The sequence below is a fragment of the Podarcis pityusensis genome (genome assembly GCF_964106645.2).
Source record: "Podarcis pityusensis genome assembly, chromosome: 1".
Classification (NCBI taxonomy): Eukaryota; Metazoa; Chordata; class Lepidosauria; order Squamata; family Lacertidae; genus Podarcis; species Podarcis pityusensis.
Window position 1 is genome coordinate 130,030,572 of NC_138028.1, and position 16,638 is coordinate 130,047,209.

General features: G+C 44.7%; 1 protein-coding gene across 5 annotated transcripts in view; it reads right to left on the reverse strand.

Annotated features, from left to right (window-relative positions):
• RAPH1 (Ras association (RalGDS/AF-6) and pleckstrin homology domains 1) overlaps nucleotides 1–8,228 on the reverse strand; it is an 80,463-nt gene extending 72,235 nt beyond the window's left edge. For 2 of the 5 annotated variants that reach the window (XM_081015620.1, XM_081015619.1), the window contains exon 1: nucleotides 7,829–8,214. The gene's annotated coding sequence lies outside the window, so the exon portion shown is untranslated. Of the gene's footprint in view, nucleotides 1–7,828 lie in introns of all 5 variants that reach the window. The other 3 variants (XM_081015617.1, XM_081015618.1, XM_081015621.1) reach the window with 3 other exon arrangements.
• Nucleotides 8,229–16,638: the final 8,410 nt, after the last annotated feature.

Below are 16,638 nucleotides of genomic sequence, written 5' to 3' on the forward strand. Positions count from 1 at the left end.
CTTAAGAAAGCTGGAGGGGCCAACCAGACAGAGGTGTCATTTGCCAACCTGGCATTCCAGAGACCTCCAGGTGGTCACAGTTGGAACTGTGCCAGTCACAAAACATGCCTGATGCCTAACAATTACTATATAATGCTTGCAGGATAAGAGCAATGGTTTTCCTACCGGATATAAGGATGAATTATAAGTCTGGAAGGGCAAGCTTGATTTTTTAAAAATATAGAACTAGTGATATTGTCACATATGAGTCCAGAGCATGTACTAAACACACACACACTCAAATGATGGACTAGCTTCCCCCACACCTACAGAAGTCCTAGATTTTTCTTCTTCAAATAAGCCTAGGTTCTTTCAAAGGAGAGGAGATGACATATGTTAGAAACTGAGAGGAGGTACAAACATGTAGCCTCAATATAAATGGTGAACAAATTGTAGAACAGGAGAGGGGAGAAATGAAGCTTGGAAAGAAAGAAAAAGGCTATTAGCGCAATCCTTGCTAAGGTAGTGGTACACACAAGATGGCCGGAGTCACATGCCCCTGGTTCAAATCAGCCCTATTTGCTAACAGGTTTTCCAAATGAACACTATCTGCATAGCTCATTTCCACCATAATGTTTGTGTGATGGAAATGACAGGGGATAGTCTGAAAAATAACAAAGCTGCAAAATATTTGACACAGTATCCCAGAGCTGCACAAAATGAAGAACCTGTGCAACAAGGAGAAAGGCTGGGAAAAGAGTGATAAATGGAATGAATAAAGTGTTAAAAGTAGTGTGACTAGACAAAGATGAAAACTACAGAAATTTGGTCTGCCTCATACATATAGAAATTATCAATGACGGTATAAGGGTGTAACTCATGAGGAAACCAAGCCAGAGTCACAAGATTAAGGTAATGAAACATTTATCTGATGACAGAAAGAACTTCTGTAAAATAACTTTGGTTGCTCATAATAGATCAAATGGTTTTAAGATACCACTTGAAAAGAAACAAACAACATCTTAAAGATTAACACACTGATTATGGCATCAGCTTTTGTGGACCGCAGGCCACTTAATCAGATGCACTGAGTGTAATACAACCATATTATGCATACATTCATATGGATGGAAGTGGAGTTACAGGGGAAGTGAAATGTAAAAGTACAGTGACCAAAATGGCAGTTTTGGGGATAACAAAAACACTCTGGGCATTGGTAAATTAATCCTCATTTGGTGGACACAAATCTGTAATTTGAATTCAAGCCACAGGTTACAAAACTGAATTGCCTGACAAAATATGATTTCACACTGGAGTTTCCCTATGATGTTTCCTTGTTCTAATGATAGCCACCTTAAAGTCTGCTGCATAAAGTCTCCTATTATGTCTTCCTACTGGTTTCTGCATATTGCCATTTCTGATATCATGTTTGTCTGCTTATTCTTTAATACAGAGATTGATCAATTGTAGGACGCAGAAGGGCATTGCTGGCAGATGATGGCATTTCATATCAAAAATTAAAATTTATAAAATCCTTACCTTAAATTAAGAGATGTACAAAACAGTATAAAAAAACAAGCAACATATCACATAGGGAGAGGAGCAGGTAAATGAACCCATGATAATGTGGCTGACATTATTAGACTCTGTAACAGTGCTGCCTGGGTAGATATGGGGACAAAGCTGGCATGTGGTTTTTTGCAGTGTCTGGTTCTTGCATTTATGGCTTTTTTTACCTGGCTCCTATTGCTGGTTTGTAACTGTACTGGTCTATTAACCAAGGTCTGCAAGATAGGAGTGTCATAAGAACAAGCCATGGCAACATTTTCTGGGCCTCTACAAACGTAAACCAACCAATTTATCTACATACCAAAAAAAGCATGCAGAGAAGTGTTTTGAAAATGTGCCACGTGCAGAAATCAACAAGCATCCAAAATATTGTTCCTAAAGCATGATCCAATCACGTTCCTCTTTCTCAATAGGAAATAACCTTCCTGAAGATATTATCATAATTAATGATGGAGACAATGGAAGATAAAATCTTTCCAGTTCTCAAATCAGGGATTTATCAAACTCCAGATATCCAGAGGAAATAGCAAAACTAACTATGGTCTAAAGCCAGGACAGGTTAACAAAAAACAAAACAAAACAAAACAAAAACTAGGACTGAGTTTATACACAGCTGCTGATAAAAATGAGTAGTGAAAATAATCTAAAAGGTTTTCATTTAGCATTAAAAACGGTAAAATAAATGGTATGAGTGGGATGTGTCTGACCCTGAACCTGACACATCAATGGGCATTAAGTCCCTAAAACCAAATGGTGGTATGCCTCTAGAATATTAAAAAGCAATAAAGTAAGCACAAATAATATCATTTAAGAGTGTTTTATACACAGGCACCCCCCCCCATTTGTGCATAAGCCCAACCCCCATTCCAGCCTCTTTGAGGTCGAAAAGGACTCATGTGTCAGCGGATGCACGTCAATTGAACGCGCACAGAATGGTTGCTGCCCATATTGGGGGGGGGGCAATGGAGGAGACAATGGAAAATAAACTATTTCCAGTTCTCAAATTAGGGATTTATCAAACTTTATCAGGTCTGGTGTCCGCCTGTTGTACAAATGTTCCAGGGAAGATTTGGTGCTGGAGGGGAGGAAAGAGAGAAAGGATATATGCTTGTCATATTTGTCTTATACAGATTCCAGTTACTAGTCTTGTTCTTTGAGGAAGAATTGCCTCAACCTTGTTTGTACGTACCTGTTGCTAGCTGGTTCCCTCACCTCCCTGCATCCCTGCTCCGAAGCTTAACTTCCTCTTGGTGGCGGGAGGGGACTTCTCATTGGGTCCCAGTTCAAAATAGGGAAAAGGTCCAAAATTTCTCAAAGAGGTGGCAGTGTACGGCAACCCCACCTGCAGGGGAAACAGCAGCCACCAGGACAAGAGCTGATGGTGCAGGTCAATGAGGAGTCTGGGTTCCAGCTGTGGCTGAAATAAAACACACTTCCTTTTTCAAAGTGGAGAGCAAGACAACTAGGGAGAAGTGGTGCCAGAAGGCAATGCCTTGGAGAGTGGTGGAGGGAAGAGTTCCCAGCCAAGGAACAGCTGCAAGAGCGGTCCGATTTTTGTCTCCAAGCCTAACATACCAGCTCAATGCCTCCTCCGCAACAGTAGTATACCTATGTGACCACCTGTATGCCCCACGGAGGACCTTAAGGTCCATAAATAGTAACACCCTAGAGGTCCCGGGCCCTAAGGAAGTCAGATTAGCCTCAGCTAGAGCCAGGGCCTTTTCAACACTGGATCTGGCCTGGTGGAACGCTCTGCCTCATGAGACCAGGGATCTGATTTCTTTCCACAGGGCCTGTAAGACAGAGTTGTTCTGCCTGGCCTTTGGCTTGGAATCAACTTGATCTCCTCCCCCTCTTTCCTTTTTCTTTCTGTGATGGAACTCCTATTTGGGGACTTCCCTGGCTTTTTTCTGGCCCATGTAGGACCAGTCTGAATAGTTGGCCTTGGTGAAGACTTGATGTTTTCATCCCTAAAAAAGTTTTTGATTTGAGTTCCTATTGAAATGAGGCTGCATTTTAATGTTTTAATGTTGTATTTTAATCTTGTTTTTAAGTTGTATTTCAATCAATTGTTTTTATCTGGTATCAGCTGCCCTGAGCCCGGTCTTGGCTGGGGAGGGCAGGGTATAAATAAAATTTCTTCTTCTCCTTCTTCTTTCCTAAGTGTGGCCACCCCTGGGACTCACTGCTAGAGCTGATCCCAGTAATTGTGCATGCTATTTCTCTGCCAAGGGCACCGCAAAAGCCAACCCCCTCACCACCACTTGGTGGGACTCTGCATAGCTATTTGCTATGGAATTGTTCCAAGTTTCCCTGAGCATAGTTTCACCTGTGATGATGTCCTGAGCCCCCCAGCAACAACCTGATAATACTGCCCTTAAACATGCATCTTGTGCCTAAAACATTCTAATAACAGTGGTACCTCTGGTTACGAACTTAATTCGTTCCGGAGGTCCGTTCTTAACCTGAAACCGTTCTTAACCTGAGATACCACTTTAGCTAATGGGGCTTCCCGCTGCTGCTGCACCGCCGGCGTGCGATTTCTGTTCTTATCCTGAGGTAAAGTTCTTAACCCGAGGTACTACTTCTGGGTTAGCAGTGTTAGTAACCCGACATGTTTGTAACCCAAGGTGTTTGTAACTTGAGGTACCACTGTAAATGTATAACAACAGAGAAAGGATTTTTAAAAACCCACATACAATAGAATTGCCATAACGTTTAAACGCATTAGTGTTTGATAAATTAACAAAGTGAAATCAACAAACAGATGCAACCTCATATGAATATTTTAGATTCCAGAAGAGAGTACTGTATTTGCAGACTGATCCTCAATGTGTTCAATAGGAATTGCTGTTTACTCCAAGTATGACTAAGATTACAATCCCAGTTGTGGTCTCCCTCAGCAATATTTCCTACTCACGTGCACTTTCCCTAAACTGTCTCCTTAAAATTGCTTGTTCCTGGAATACCATTGTATTCCGGAATGCAGTGCAACATACAGAGAAGGGCTACATACCAAGTGAGGCATGGCAAAACAACTAGATCTATATTCTGTACACATAACCATAAGAGAAACTGGCACATTAACAGCCCGCACTGTCAAATTTAGTCACTGGAGAAAGACACTGAGACGCTGGAATCTGATTCAGCATTTTTCCAGATGCTTACACTTCTCCGCCCCTTCACTTACAAGGGTTGCTTCAGTAAGCAGAGGGCTATAATTTAACAGGCTACACAAAAGTGGCAAGACTGTTCAAATATGATATGTACCTGCATTTCTACACACATATTTGGTTTCAGGAAACTGAATCTTAGAGGGAGAAAGGCAAGTTTTTTTTCCAAAAGAGTAACCATAAAAATTAATTTGAATTAAACCAGAGAAAACTGTGATAAGCCAGCTAATAGCCTTTCAGATATAAAATGTATTCATCTTGCACTACTTTAGTGTTATCATTAGAACAGTAGCTTCCACCTCTTGTAAAAGGCAGGACCCTTGTAAAATATCTGCTTCTGGAACACTTCAAAAGTCCAAAGACAACCTCTTCTTGTGTCATTGATAGCCGCTATGCATCCATTATTTCTTTCACATCTCTGCAGCCTTATTTTTTTTCTTGTTGTATATGCTTTCTTGGAACATGTAGATATTCCCCACTACGATTCTTCTGTCTCCTTTACAGATTATCCCTTTCAACCTTTCAGTGCCACACTGTCCTTCCCAGAATTCACACGACTTCTGGGCTCTAAACTACATTTTTTATAAACCACCCAGAAGACTTTGGTTGATGGGAAATCTAGAAATCTACTGAGAGAACTTTCAGATACATCAGATGCATCACACCAAACTTGCCTTTGTTAACAAATGTGTGGGGTCTGGGGGTTTGTTTGTTTTTACAATCAAGCAGTATAGAATTTTTATGAAATAATGAAAATAAAAGATAGATTTCTTACAACTGCTGGTATTATGCAGATCTGTAACAGTGCTAGTTCAAGCAGGCACTTTCATTGCCATTTCTGCATTATCTTAAGTTTTGCTCCTTTTTGCACAAGAGGCCAGTACAGTGGTGCCTCGCAAGACAAAATTAATTCGTTCTGCGAGTTTTTTCGTCTTGCGAAGCACGGTTTCCATTTTTTCAAAAAAATCTTCAAAAACCTCAAAAAAGGCTACCACACCGCGTGCTATGAGTTGCTCCTCGAAGTCAAGTCGCAACTGCACCTCTTCAAGCAATGCACCCTGTATTACTGTAACGGTTTTAAGAAAAAGGAAACAAACTTGCAAGACGTTTCCATCTTGCGAAGCAAGCCCATAGGGAAATTCGTCTCGCGAAGCAACTCAAAAAACCAAAAACTCTTTCGTCTTGCGAGTTTCTCGTCTTGCGAGGCATTCGTCTTGCGAGGTACCACTGTATACATTATTGCAAAAATGGGAACAAACATTATCAAACAGTTATCTACAACAAAAAGCATTTCTCCTACTTCATCCTTCCCATTTCACCAATAATCTTCACCATGAACTAGAAACCTCTCCTCATCCTAATGGTAGCCACCAGATGTGCCAGCAGGACTGATTCTTCAACACCATGCCAACCCCACTATTCTCTGTACAGCTATGCGAACACATTCTGAAAGGAAACATTTATTTCATGCCAATCCATGCTTGCAACCCCTTTGCCCTCAAGTTCTTAATTTGCGAGGCTTTCGCGAGAATTATTCCACACGGATTTGCATATCCTTGCAAGAGAGGCGCTATGTTGGTCTGCCAGCTCCACAGGGCGGAGTCCGCCCCCCCCCCCCGCTGGCACTGCCTGAATGCCTCAGTCCTGAGCAAACCCTTCCTCTGACAGCCTCTAAGTCCGTTCTGAAAGCTCGGCTAAGTGCTATTGCTTTCCTATTTTTTACGTTCAAATCTCTGCCTATTTGACAGCAATCGTTGGGAATGCCGCTGGGAGAGATTTCAGATTTTGGGGGGGGGCGGGGGAGAGGGGAGCTAACCAGAGTACTAGACCAACCCCTCTCTCTCCAGCGCGCAGCCTGCGCTTAACAGATTCCAGAAGGAAGGAGGAGTGTAAGGGTGGAGGCTGGATCCACAAGCAGTTGGGTATAGCAACAGACAGAGAAGGGATGTACTGTAATGCTGTTTTCTGCTGCAAGCCCATCCCTCCCCTCTCGCATGCAGGCTGGAGGAAAAGGGGACTGGCTCGCTGGGTTGCTTGCTCGTGGAGACCTTTCCTGCATGTAGAAATGCGCTGTACATAAATACACCCAAGTCGTGCACCGCCCCCCCCCCCAATAATTCAGAAAAGACCCTGCTGCACCCATTCTCCCAATGAAAACACACACACACATAGATATGGATATACAGCTATATAGATGTGGATATAGATATAGATATATAGATATGGATATATAGCTATACAGATGTGGATATAGTGGATATAGATATGGATATATAGCTATATAGATGTGGAGATATTGGATATAGATATAGATATGGATATATAGCTATATAGATGGGGATATAGATATAGATATATAGAAATATAGATGTGGATACAGCTATATAGATGTGGATATAGATATAGATATATAGATATGGATATATAGCTATACAGATGTGGATATAGTGGATATAGATATGGATATATAGCTATATAGATGTGTATATATTGGATATAGATATAGATATGGACATATAGCTATATAGATGTGGATATAGATATAGATATATAGAAATATAGATGTGGATACAGATATATAGATGTAGATATGGATATAGATGCAGATACAGATCTACAGATGTGGATACAGATATAAGCTCATCCGGGGGGTTGGGTGGGGTGAGGCAGGGTGGGGTACATTTCGAAACATGAATCCCTCTCCCAACTTAGCTTTTTTTGGGGGGGTGGGGGGGTGGAGGAAGAAGACATTCATACCTCTGACCGCCCCCTCCCCACGCTGCGACCCGCAAGCAGGGACAATAAAAAACGGGAGACCCTCCCCAGCGAGGGGAGGAAAAGCGCCTGGCGAAAAGGGGCGGCGGGGGGAGGGAAAGCGGGCGGCAAAGGCCGAAGTACTGGCGGGTGGGGGGGGTCTCTCTCCGGCCCCACCCCACCGCACCCCCTTACTCACATCCCACCCCGGGGTAAGGCTCCGCCGCCTCTGCTCCTGGGGGAGGAGGCGGCGGAAGAAGAGAAGCGCCCCCCCCCCACTTTGCCTCACACCCACAACGCCGGGTGTGGGGAGGAGGTTTCGGGGGGAAGGTGTGGCGGCTCGGGGCTCTCACCGTGGCGGCAGCGGCGGCTGTTGCTTCTGCTGGAGACCCGGCGGTGGCGGCTGCTGCTCCTCCTCCTCCTTTTCCCTCAGCGCCCTGGCTGGGCTTGGCTGCCTCCTCCGCCCGCCCGCCCGCCCGCCCGCGGAAACCCCTCAAGCCAAGGCTGACGAGATTCCTTCCTTCCTCCGACGCCTCACAGTCTTCCTCTCCCTCACACACAAGCCGCAGCAGCCACACCGCGAGCAGCTCCGCTTTAGCCGGCCGGGCTCCCTCCTCCTCCGCCCCGCTTCTCCTTCTCCTTCTTCTCCCCTCAGTCAGCTCACTTCCGGCGCGAAGGCCTCGCCGCGCCTCCCCGCCTTTCTCCTCCTCCGGCGGCGGCGGCGGCGGCGGCTGCGGGAGCGGCAAGGAGATGCCTCTCGCCCGGCTCCGCTCCGACTGGGCCTCCCGCGCGAGGAGGAGGAGGAAACTAGCCTCGCCCTCCTCGCGCCCCTCCCGCCAATCCGCGGAACGAGAGCTCCTCTGAGCATGCGAAGAGTCCCCGCCCCTAGGAGCCAAACTCCGGGGTCCCTCCGGCCCCAAACAAATATTCGACGGAGCCCCCCGCAAAACAACAGTTGATGGGACTTGCCATTCAAATGGCATCATGGGTTATGTGGGAAGGGGCTTACCTACTGCCCCCTCCATAAAATAATAATAATAATAATAATAATAATAATAATAATAATAATTATTTATACCCTGGGAGGGCAGCCTAAATGATGAAAGGTCTGGAAACCAAACTTTATGAAGAATAAAAAAATTGTCCAGTAGCACCTTAGAGACCCAACTAAGTTCTGGGTATAATCTTTTGTGCGCATGCGCACTTCTTCAGATGCCAAATTTTGAGGAAGTTTGGTATCTTTAACTTGGATAATATTAATGGGCGGCTTACAGCACATAAAAAATGATAAAACATTAGACGTTTAAAATTTCCCTATACGGGGTTGCCTTCAGATGTCTTCTAAAAGTCAGATAGTCTTGACCATGGGTAGACAAACTAAGGCCTGGGGGCTGGATCTGACCCAATCGCCTAAATCCGGCCCCCGGGTGGTCCAGGAATTAGTGTGTTTTTACATGAGTAGAATGTGTCCTTTTATTTAAAATGCATCTCTGGGTTATTTGCGGGGCCTGCCTGCTGTTTTTACATGAGTAGAATGTGTGCTTTTCTTTAAAATGCATCTCTGGGTTATTTGTGGGGCATAGGAATTTGTTCATTTTTTTATTTCAAAATATAGTCCGGCCCCCGCAAGGTCTGAGGGACAGTGGGCTGACACCCTACTGGAAAAGTTTGCTGACCCCTGGTCTTGATGTCTGATGGAAGGGCATTCCACAGGCCGCCAATATTTTATTTAAATTGGTCATCATTTTCGGTCAGGACCCAAGTGAGGTTCTGGTCACGGAGTCGTCGACTTGGAAAGGACAATGCGGGTCGTCTGGTCCAACACCCCCCCCCCCCAAAAAGGAATCCTTTTGCCCAATGTGGGGCTCCGACTTACAACCCTGAGATTTAAGATCATGCACCTCGTGCTTGCTGGCTGAGCTGAGGTTCTTTGCCAAGGCATGAAGAACCCTTTGCACAAATATAAGATGGGTTGCCGGTTGGCCGAGGCGGTAATCTTTCGTTATGTGGCTCCCTGTGCGAGGTGCCCCCAAGGAATCTTCTGGGACGCGGGTGGTGCTGTGGGTTAAACCACAGAGCCTAGGACTTGCCGATCAGAAGGTCGGTGGTTCGAATCCCCGCGACGGGGTAAGCTCCTGTTGCTCAGTCCTAGCTCCTGCCCACCTAGCAGTTCGAAAGCACGTCAAAGTGCAGGTAGATAAATAGGTACCGCTCCAGCGGGAAGGTAAACGGCGTTTTTGTGCGCTGCTCTGGTTCGCCAGAAGCAGCTTAGTCATGCTGGCCACATGACCCGGAAGCTGTACGCCGGCTCCCTCGGCCAGTAAAACGAGATGAGCGCCGCAGCCCCAGAGTCGGTCACGACTGGACCTAATGGTCAGGGGTCCCTTTACCTTTTAAGGAATCTTCTCCATTACAGATCTTCTCAATGTTGTACCCACCCTCTCCCCTTGGCACCCTGTCATGGGGGACCTCCTGCCACACCCTAAGTATGTTGCTGCAGTCCTTTTCAGCATATGTGGTGGTCTTGTAGTAAGGTTAAAGCTTACTGGGAAATGGTATACAGTAATACCTCTGTCAACGTCCGCTTCGTCTAGCATCTGCTTCGGCGAACGTACGCAGCAAACCCATAAGTACCAGAACGGGTTACTTCTGGGTTTGCTGCTCACGCATGCACAGAAGTGTTAAATCTCGCTTCGCGCATGCACAGAAACACAAACCGCTCTGCAAAACAAGGTACAGTAGTACCGCAGGTTAAGTACTTAATTCGTTCCGGAGGTCTGTTCTTAACCTGAAACTGTTCTTAACCTGAAGCACCACTTTAGCTAATGGGGCCTCCTGCTGCCGCCGCACCACCAGAGCACGATTTCTGCTCTCATCTTGAAGCAAAGTTCTTATCCTGAGGTACTATTTCTGGGTTAACGGAGTCTGTAACCTGAAGCGTATGTAACCTGAAGCATATGTAACCCGAGGTACCACTGTACAACTGTACTGTATAATGAATTGAAAAAGATGTTTAAAATAACGTTTGTAAAAACAACAACAACCCAGAACCCTTCCTTTTGGCAATTATAGGGACAGAACTACCCAAACTGATTTGTTCATCCACTTAAAATATATACCCTTATAAAACTGCAGGTTATTACAATAATCCTGCCAATGTTCTTATCTGTTTACAGTTTGTAAATATTCCACAAACCATTTCCGTTCTTTTATAAACAGTTTGCTATCTTGATTTCTTATTTTTCCAGTAAGTTTTGCCATTTCTGCATATTCTGTAAGTTTTTGTATCCATTCTTCTTTTGTTGGGACTTCATCTTTCCATTTTTGGGCAAGTAACATTCTTGCCGCTGTAGTCGCATACATGAATAAATTTCTATACAGTTTGGGTAGTTCTGTCCCTATAATTCCCAAAATTCTCTGTTTTGCTAATACAGAGTTAACTCCAGCTTGCTTGGTGTGATTTACTCCTGGCTTGCTCCTTTCAGAAGTAGGGCTGATGACTTTAGTCCCTTGGACCTGCTACTGTTCTTGGGAGAGGGGTGTTTTTAGATGGTACTTAAAAATGTGAATATCTGGCATTGCTGTTTTAGCAGGTCCCCTGTACTTCTGTCTGAAAATCCTAACTTGATACAGCACCTCTGATTAAGTTGGTAGTATTAATATTGTTTAATTTTCATGTCAACCTGGTGTGTGGCAGCTGTGGGGGGGGGGGAGTGATTTACAAATTAGGATCATTAGGGATTGAATTAAAATTGCCAATATCACAATGTCATTACACAAACCCATGGAATGCTGTGTACCGTTCTGGGTGCCACATCTTAAAAAAAAAAAGCATGTTTTTAATAGCTGCAAGAGGTTCAGAAAATGGCAACCAAAATGATCAAGGGGTTGGAGCAGCTCCCCTATGAGGAAAGATTAGAACATTTAAAAATGCCGAGAATGCGAGGAAGCAGGGACCTGATAACAGAGATTATACACGATAGGAAGAAAGAGGGATATGCAGAAAGAGAGAAGCTTTTCTGCTCCTTCATAACACGAGAACCTGGGACCATTCAAGGAAACGGAATGTTAGAAGGTTCGGGAGAGACAAAAGGAGGTACTTTGTTGCAACATGCACAATTAAGCAATTAATGTTTTTTTTAAAAACGTTTTTATATGTTCTGGAAGCCACCCAGAGTGGCTGGAGAAACCCAGCAAGATGGGTGGGGTATAAATAATAATAGAATTATTATTATTATTATTATTATTATTATTATTATTAAACTGTGGTCTTGGCTCCCAAATGATTTAAGTGACAGCCATCAATCCTGGGAATCACAAGTGTCCTGCTTGTGGAGTTCACCTAGGCATCTGGTTAGCCACTGTGAGAACAGGATTCTGGACTCGATAAGCTTTTCTTTGTTCTGATCCAGCAGGCTATAGAGCAGCTATAGTAGGATCTGGGAGTAAACCAGAAGCCAGGGTAAGGATTTAAGGAGGGGCACCATGGTCGGAGCGATGAGGAGAGATGTGAATAATTTTAGCAGCAGAGTGTTGGATGGACTTAAGTGGATAACAGTGAGATAACAGTAGACCAGAGGAAAGGAGATTGCAACAAAGTGAGAGATTAAAATTCTGCCCGTTCCTGTGCTCATGCAGGAAAAGCATATGAAGTACTACACTTCATTCCGAATTCACTAACCTAGATACTAACTACCTCCCAGTTCTTTTTGGTGTGTGATTTGAATCAATAAATAGCGTTAGAAGACACGAGGCAGAAATTTGCATCTTTGCCTGCCTTGGCCATAATAAGAAAACGACATTGGCATCGTTCTTTCAGGCATTCAAAGAGCTTCAGGTGCATTAAATGTGTCTAGAATTGTGGTCGTAGTGAGTTCAGGCAGAGGCAACATTAAAGCCAGGGACTTCCTGATCCTCTGCGCAGTGTCTAAGCCACTGCACTAAACCACACTATGGGCATTACGGCGTTTATCACGTGTTAATAGGCAATACATTCATACATTCATTTTAAATTAACGTTGGGCATGCAGCGTCACCGGCCAGCTCAGGCTCAGTCATAAATGAAAAGGAAATAGAGACACTTCCTGAAGCAGGCGGGGGGAAAGGGGCAAGGAGAGTCCTCTAGCAGCTGTGACCCACTTGCTAGAGTGGCATGAAACAGCCCTGCCTTCCGTTCCAGCCTGCTCAATGGGCAGTGCCAAATCAGGGGACACACCCATGGACAACTGCGGGCAAGCTGGCCAAGTGAGACATGAGAGGGCAACACCCTGGGAGCGCTGCCCAGGCGAGAATAAACACCCTCCAGGCAAGAAATGAAAACGTAGACCAAGACACACCTAGCAGCAGCTGGTGTCGTGACCGACTCAGTGTACAGCTGGCTAGATAATGAAAACAAACATGCTGTTAGTGATTGTAAAATAAATAAAAGACCCCCAGCATTTATAAAGCACTTTTTAATATGTGCAAGTTGCTCCATGTATCATCTCAGCATTCTTAATATCAGCCCTGTGGGGCATGTTCAGGTTTATTGCTAGGTTATTGATGGGGCATCGGCTATAGCTAATGATCAATAAATAGTATCACCATGGCGGCATCTGGAAGGTAGGTAATGATTTCCTCATGCTCACTCTGAAGCATGCTGCAGCTGCTATTGCCACTTCCCAGCAAGCCATGTACAAGCATTGACTAAGAACATGTCCCTAAGGCGCGGTGGGGTGGGGTTGCAGAGTACAAAAGGTTTACCTGATTTACGATAAAAATCACATCGATAGGCTCTGGCCTCCTTTCCTAGCAACGGAATGATTACTGCTGGTAAAGGACGTGATGAGGAAGGTGCTATGAGATGGAGACACTGAGAATCAGGATGTCATTCTATAGAATAGGGTGGTGCATTTGATGTGATACGATACAATACAATATCTTTATTGTCATTGTCCCATACAGAACAATGGAATTGAAATTGAAAAATCTACATAAGACATTCAAAACCCAACAAGCCTGCTATCCCAGCTATCCCAGCCTGGTTAGCCCCCTAAAAACTCTGATACCCCATTTTTAAATACAATATACTCCCATATAGACTCCTTACAATGCGTTTAAAACCAAAATCTGTCTGTCTGATATGCCAGATTTGGAAACTGCTGCTCATATTATAGACATGAGAAGGCATCCATATTTAGTGGTGTTCCCTCTTGGTTGGAGCATAGGGTGTGCATAAGTGAACATTTGTTCATTCTCTCTCTCTCTCTCTCTCTCTCTCTCTCTCTCTCTCTCCATTTATTCACATTGTGACAGATCTTCTTGATAAAACAACCAAGGTATTGACCAGTAAGGGTGATGGGAGCTTATAGGACTGGGCTGCTTCACATTTGTTTGAAACATCCTCAAGAATCCTTGCTTTCCTGCTCATATAGAGGGATTTCTTTTTATTTATTTTAAAATCCGAATAAAAACACTGTCAGGGCTATAATGATTTCAGATCACTGGGACAAGCTTCCTGGGGGGCCTCAGTCACAGGCTCTTCTAGACTATTGCAATCTGTCCTTTGATATAATTAAAGCCCCTTCCAAGATGACTGCGATAACTCTGCAGCAGAACTAGGCTTAAGGGAAAGCAAAGTGTGTTTATCAGAACCTGCAGATTGTTCAGCCTAAATCAGTCTGGCACAACTTCCAAGCCAAACACAGCCTGTCCTTAATGTATTGTGTCATGTCCTAGTCAGTGCTTACCAACCGCTGTTGTTAAACTCCCCGTCAGGCAAGGTTTCTTCCCCCTCGTGCCTCTGGTGGACTACTGTACATAATTGTTTGGATTAGAAGGTCACAGGGTGCTGTGCAGTCTTGGGCAAAGTGAAACGCGGAAGATTCACAACTAGGTGTGTCTGCAAATATTTCAGTTCTCAATATCTGCCTCTGTACTTTCTCTTTTGGGCATGCTGCTAGAGTTAACTGTCCAGGTGGAAAAATTTCTATTCCCTGCCAATTTTCAACATAACAGCTAGAGCAGTGGAAATGGTCGACTGTTAGGTTTTTGTTATGGTTTATTTCCATGACGCCTCTCACCCCAAAAGGTTCTCAGCGCATGTGCAAAATTCAAACAATACCAAAACAAAAAATGGCAAATTGGGGCAGGGCAAATCTCCACTGAGCCACTGTCAAATCTTGGGCCGCCATTTCTTGCCTCCACTTATCCCACGGGTTTGTTGCGTGGATAAAACTGAGGATAAAATATATGCCTCACTACCTCCAAAGCGGGTGGCGCTGTGGGTTAAACCACAGAGCCTAGGACTTGCCGATCGGAAGGTCGGCGGCTTGAATCCCCGCGACGGGGTGAGCTCCCGTTGCTCGGTCCCTGCTCCTGCCAACCTAGCAGTTCGAAAGCACATCAAAGTGCAAGTAGATAAATAGGTACCACTCTGGCGGGAAGGTAAACGGTGTTTCTGTGTGGTGCTCTGGTTCGCCAGAAGTGGCTTTGTCATGCTGGCCACATGACCCGGAAGCTGTACTTCGGCTCCCTTGGCCAGTAAAGCGAGATGAGCACCGCAACCCCAGAGTCGGCCACGACTGGGCCTAATGGTCAGGGGTCCCTTTACCTTTACCTACCTCCAAAGTAGGCACAGGTCCGTCAGCGGACAAGGTCATGCTCACGGTCTTTTGGGACCAGCGCGGAGTAGCGATGATGGATTTCCTGGCAAAGGGTACCACAATTACTGGGACATACTGCAGTAAACTGCTGCTGAAATTGCGGAAGGCCATCAAAACTGAGAGGCATGGTATGCTGACCAAAGATGTCTGCCTCCTGCGGAATAACACCCCGGTTCACAACTCACATGTTGCTCAGACGGAAGCATGGTCGTATGGCTATGAAATCCTTCCTCATCCCCCTTATTCTCCTGACCTCGCACCATCGGACTTCCACCTCTTTCCAACCATGAAGTTGTTTTTGAAGGGCAAGCTTTTTCCAGACGATGAAATGCAGATTTCTGAGGTAGTCTTGGCTACTGACGCAACCTGCCAACTTCTACAGATGAGGTCTCCACAGCTGTGTAAAGCTATGGGAGAAGTGTTTGACTCTTGCTGGTAGCTATGTAGAGAAGGACTGTGCTGGGATATCAAAAATTAGAAATTACTTGAAAGTACCAGAATAGGCCTAGGATTAAATTAAGAGTTAATTAAATAAATAAGATGTAGAACCTAAAGGAAAGTTAAGAAATTTTATTTCAGTTGGAATACTGTGTTTTAAAAAAATGATACCAGAAAACTGCTACATTTTAATTACGAGTAAATTCAGATGGGACGGCTCAGAGGAAGCCCAAAATATGTTTATGAGGTTAGAAGTTTAAATAATTAATTTATTTCTGTTGTTTAGGTTGTTTGGGTATTTAGGCACCTTGTTTTTATTTTCTTTTTTGTTTATATTTGTGATCTTGTCTTTTTTCTTTTGTTTTTTCTCTGTTTTTCTTTTGTTGTGATATGTGTTATATCTGTAAGAAACTTAATAATTTATTTATTAAAAAGGACTACACCCAGTTTCGTCTGTCTCAGTCCACGGGAAGTACGTCAGGGGAAATCTTTAATGAACCTCCCTCGTATCTGATGTGAATAGATCAGAATAGAGATCTGGGTCAGCAACCCCTGGGTCAAATGCAAGCCCCTAAGTGGTGTCTTCTGCCCTCACTGACTGCCAACCCCACAGCAAAAAAGGGACTTGGTAACAGGGCATTTGGAGGGGAGGGGCAGAAGCATCTCCTTGTGCCCCTACCCCGGACATCAAAGTGGCTTTTCGGGAAAGCGTGTTTTCCGTCACGGAGAGCACGTGTTGCGGTGGGGGCCACCAGGACACTCCAAAGTTGTGGGGCGAGCTAATTGATCGTTGGCCACTGATGCAATTGGGGCTTCCCTTGTTGTTGGGAAGAAGTTAATGTTGCCATTTGTTGACTGGCAGCCAGAAATGCTAAAACTCCTTGCACAAGGCTAGGGCTTCTTCTTTTCACCCGTGCATCGGATTGCCCGCCCCCCCCCCCATATTTAGGGTTGTTCGCTTTGACCTTGCTATGCCTGTCATGGGGTCGTCTGCTCTTGGGGCAGGGGCCCGACAGGAATTTTGTCCATCTGGCTGATTGGCTGGGGCCATTTGGTTTTTGCCTACTGCGTAGCAAATCGTC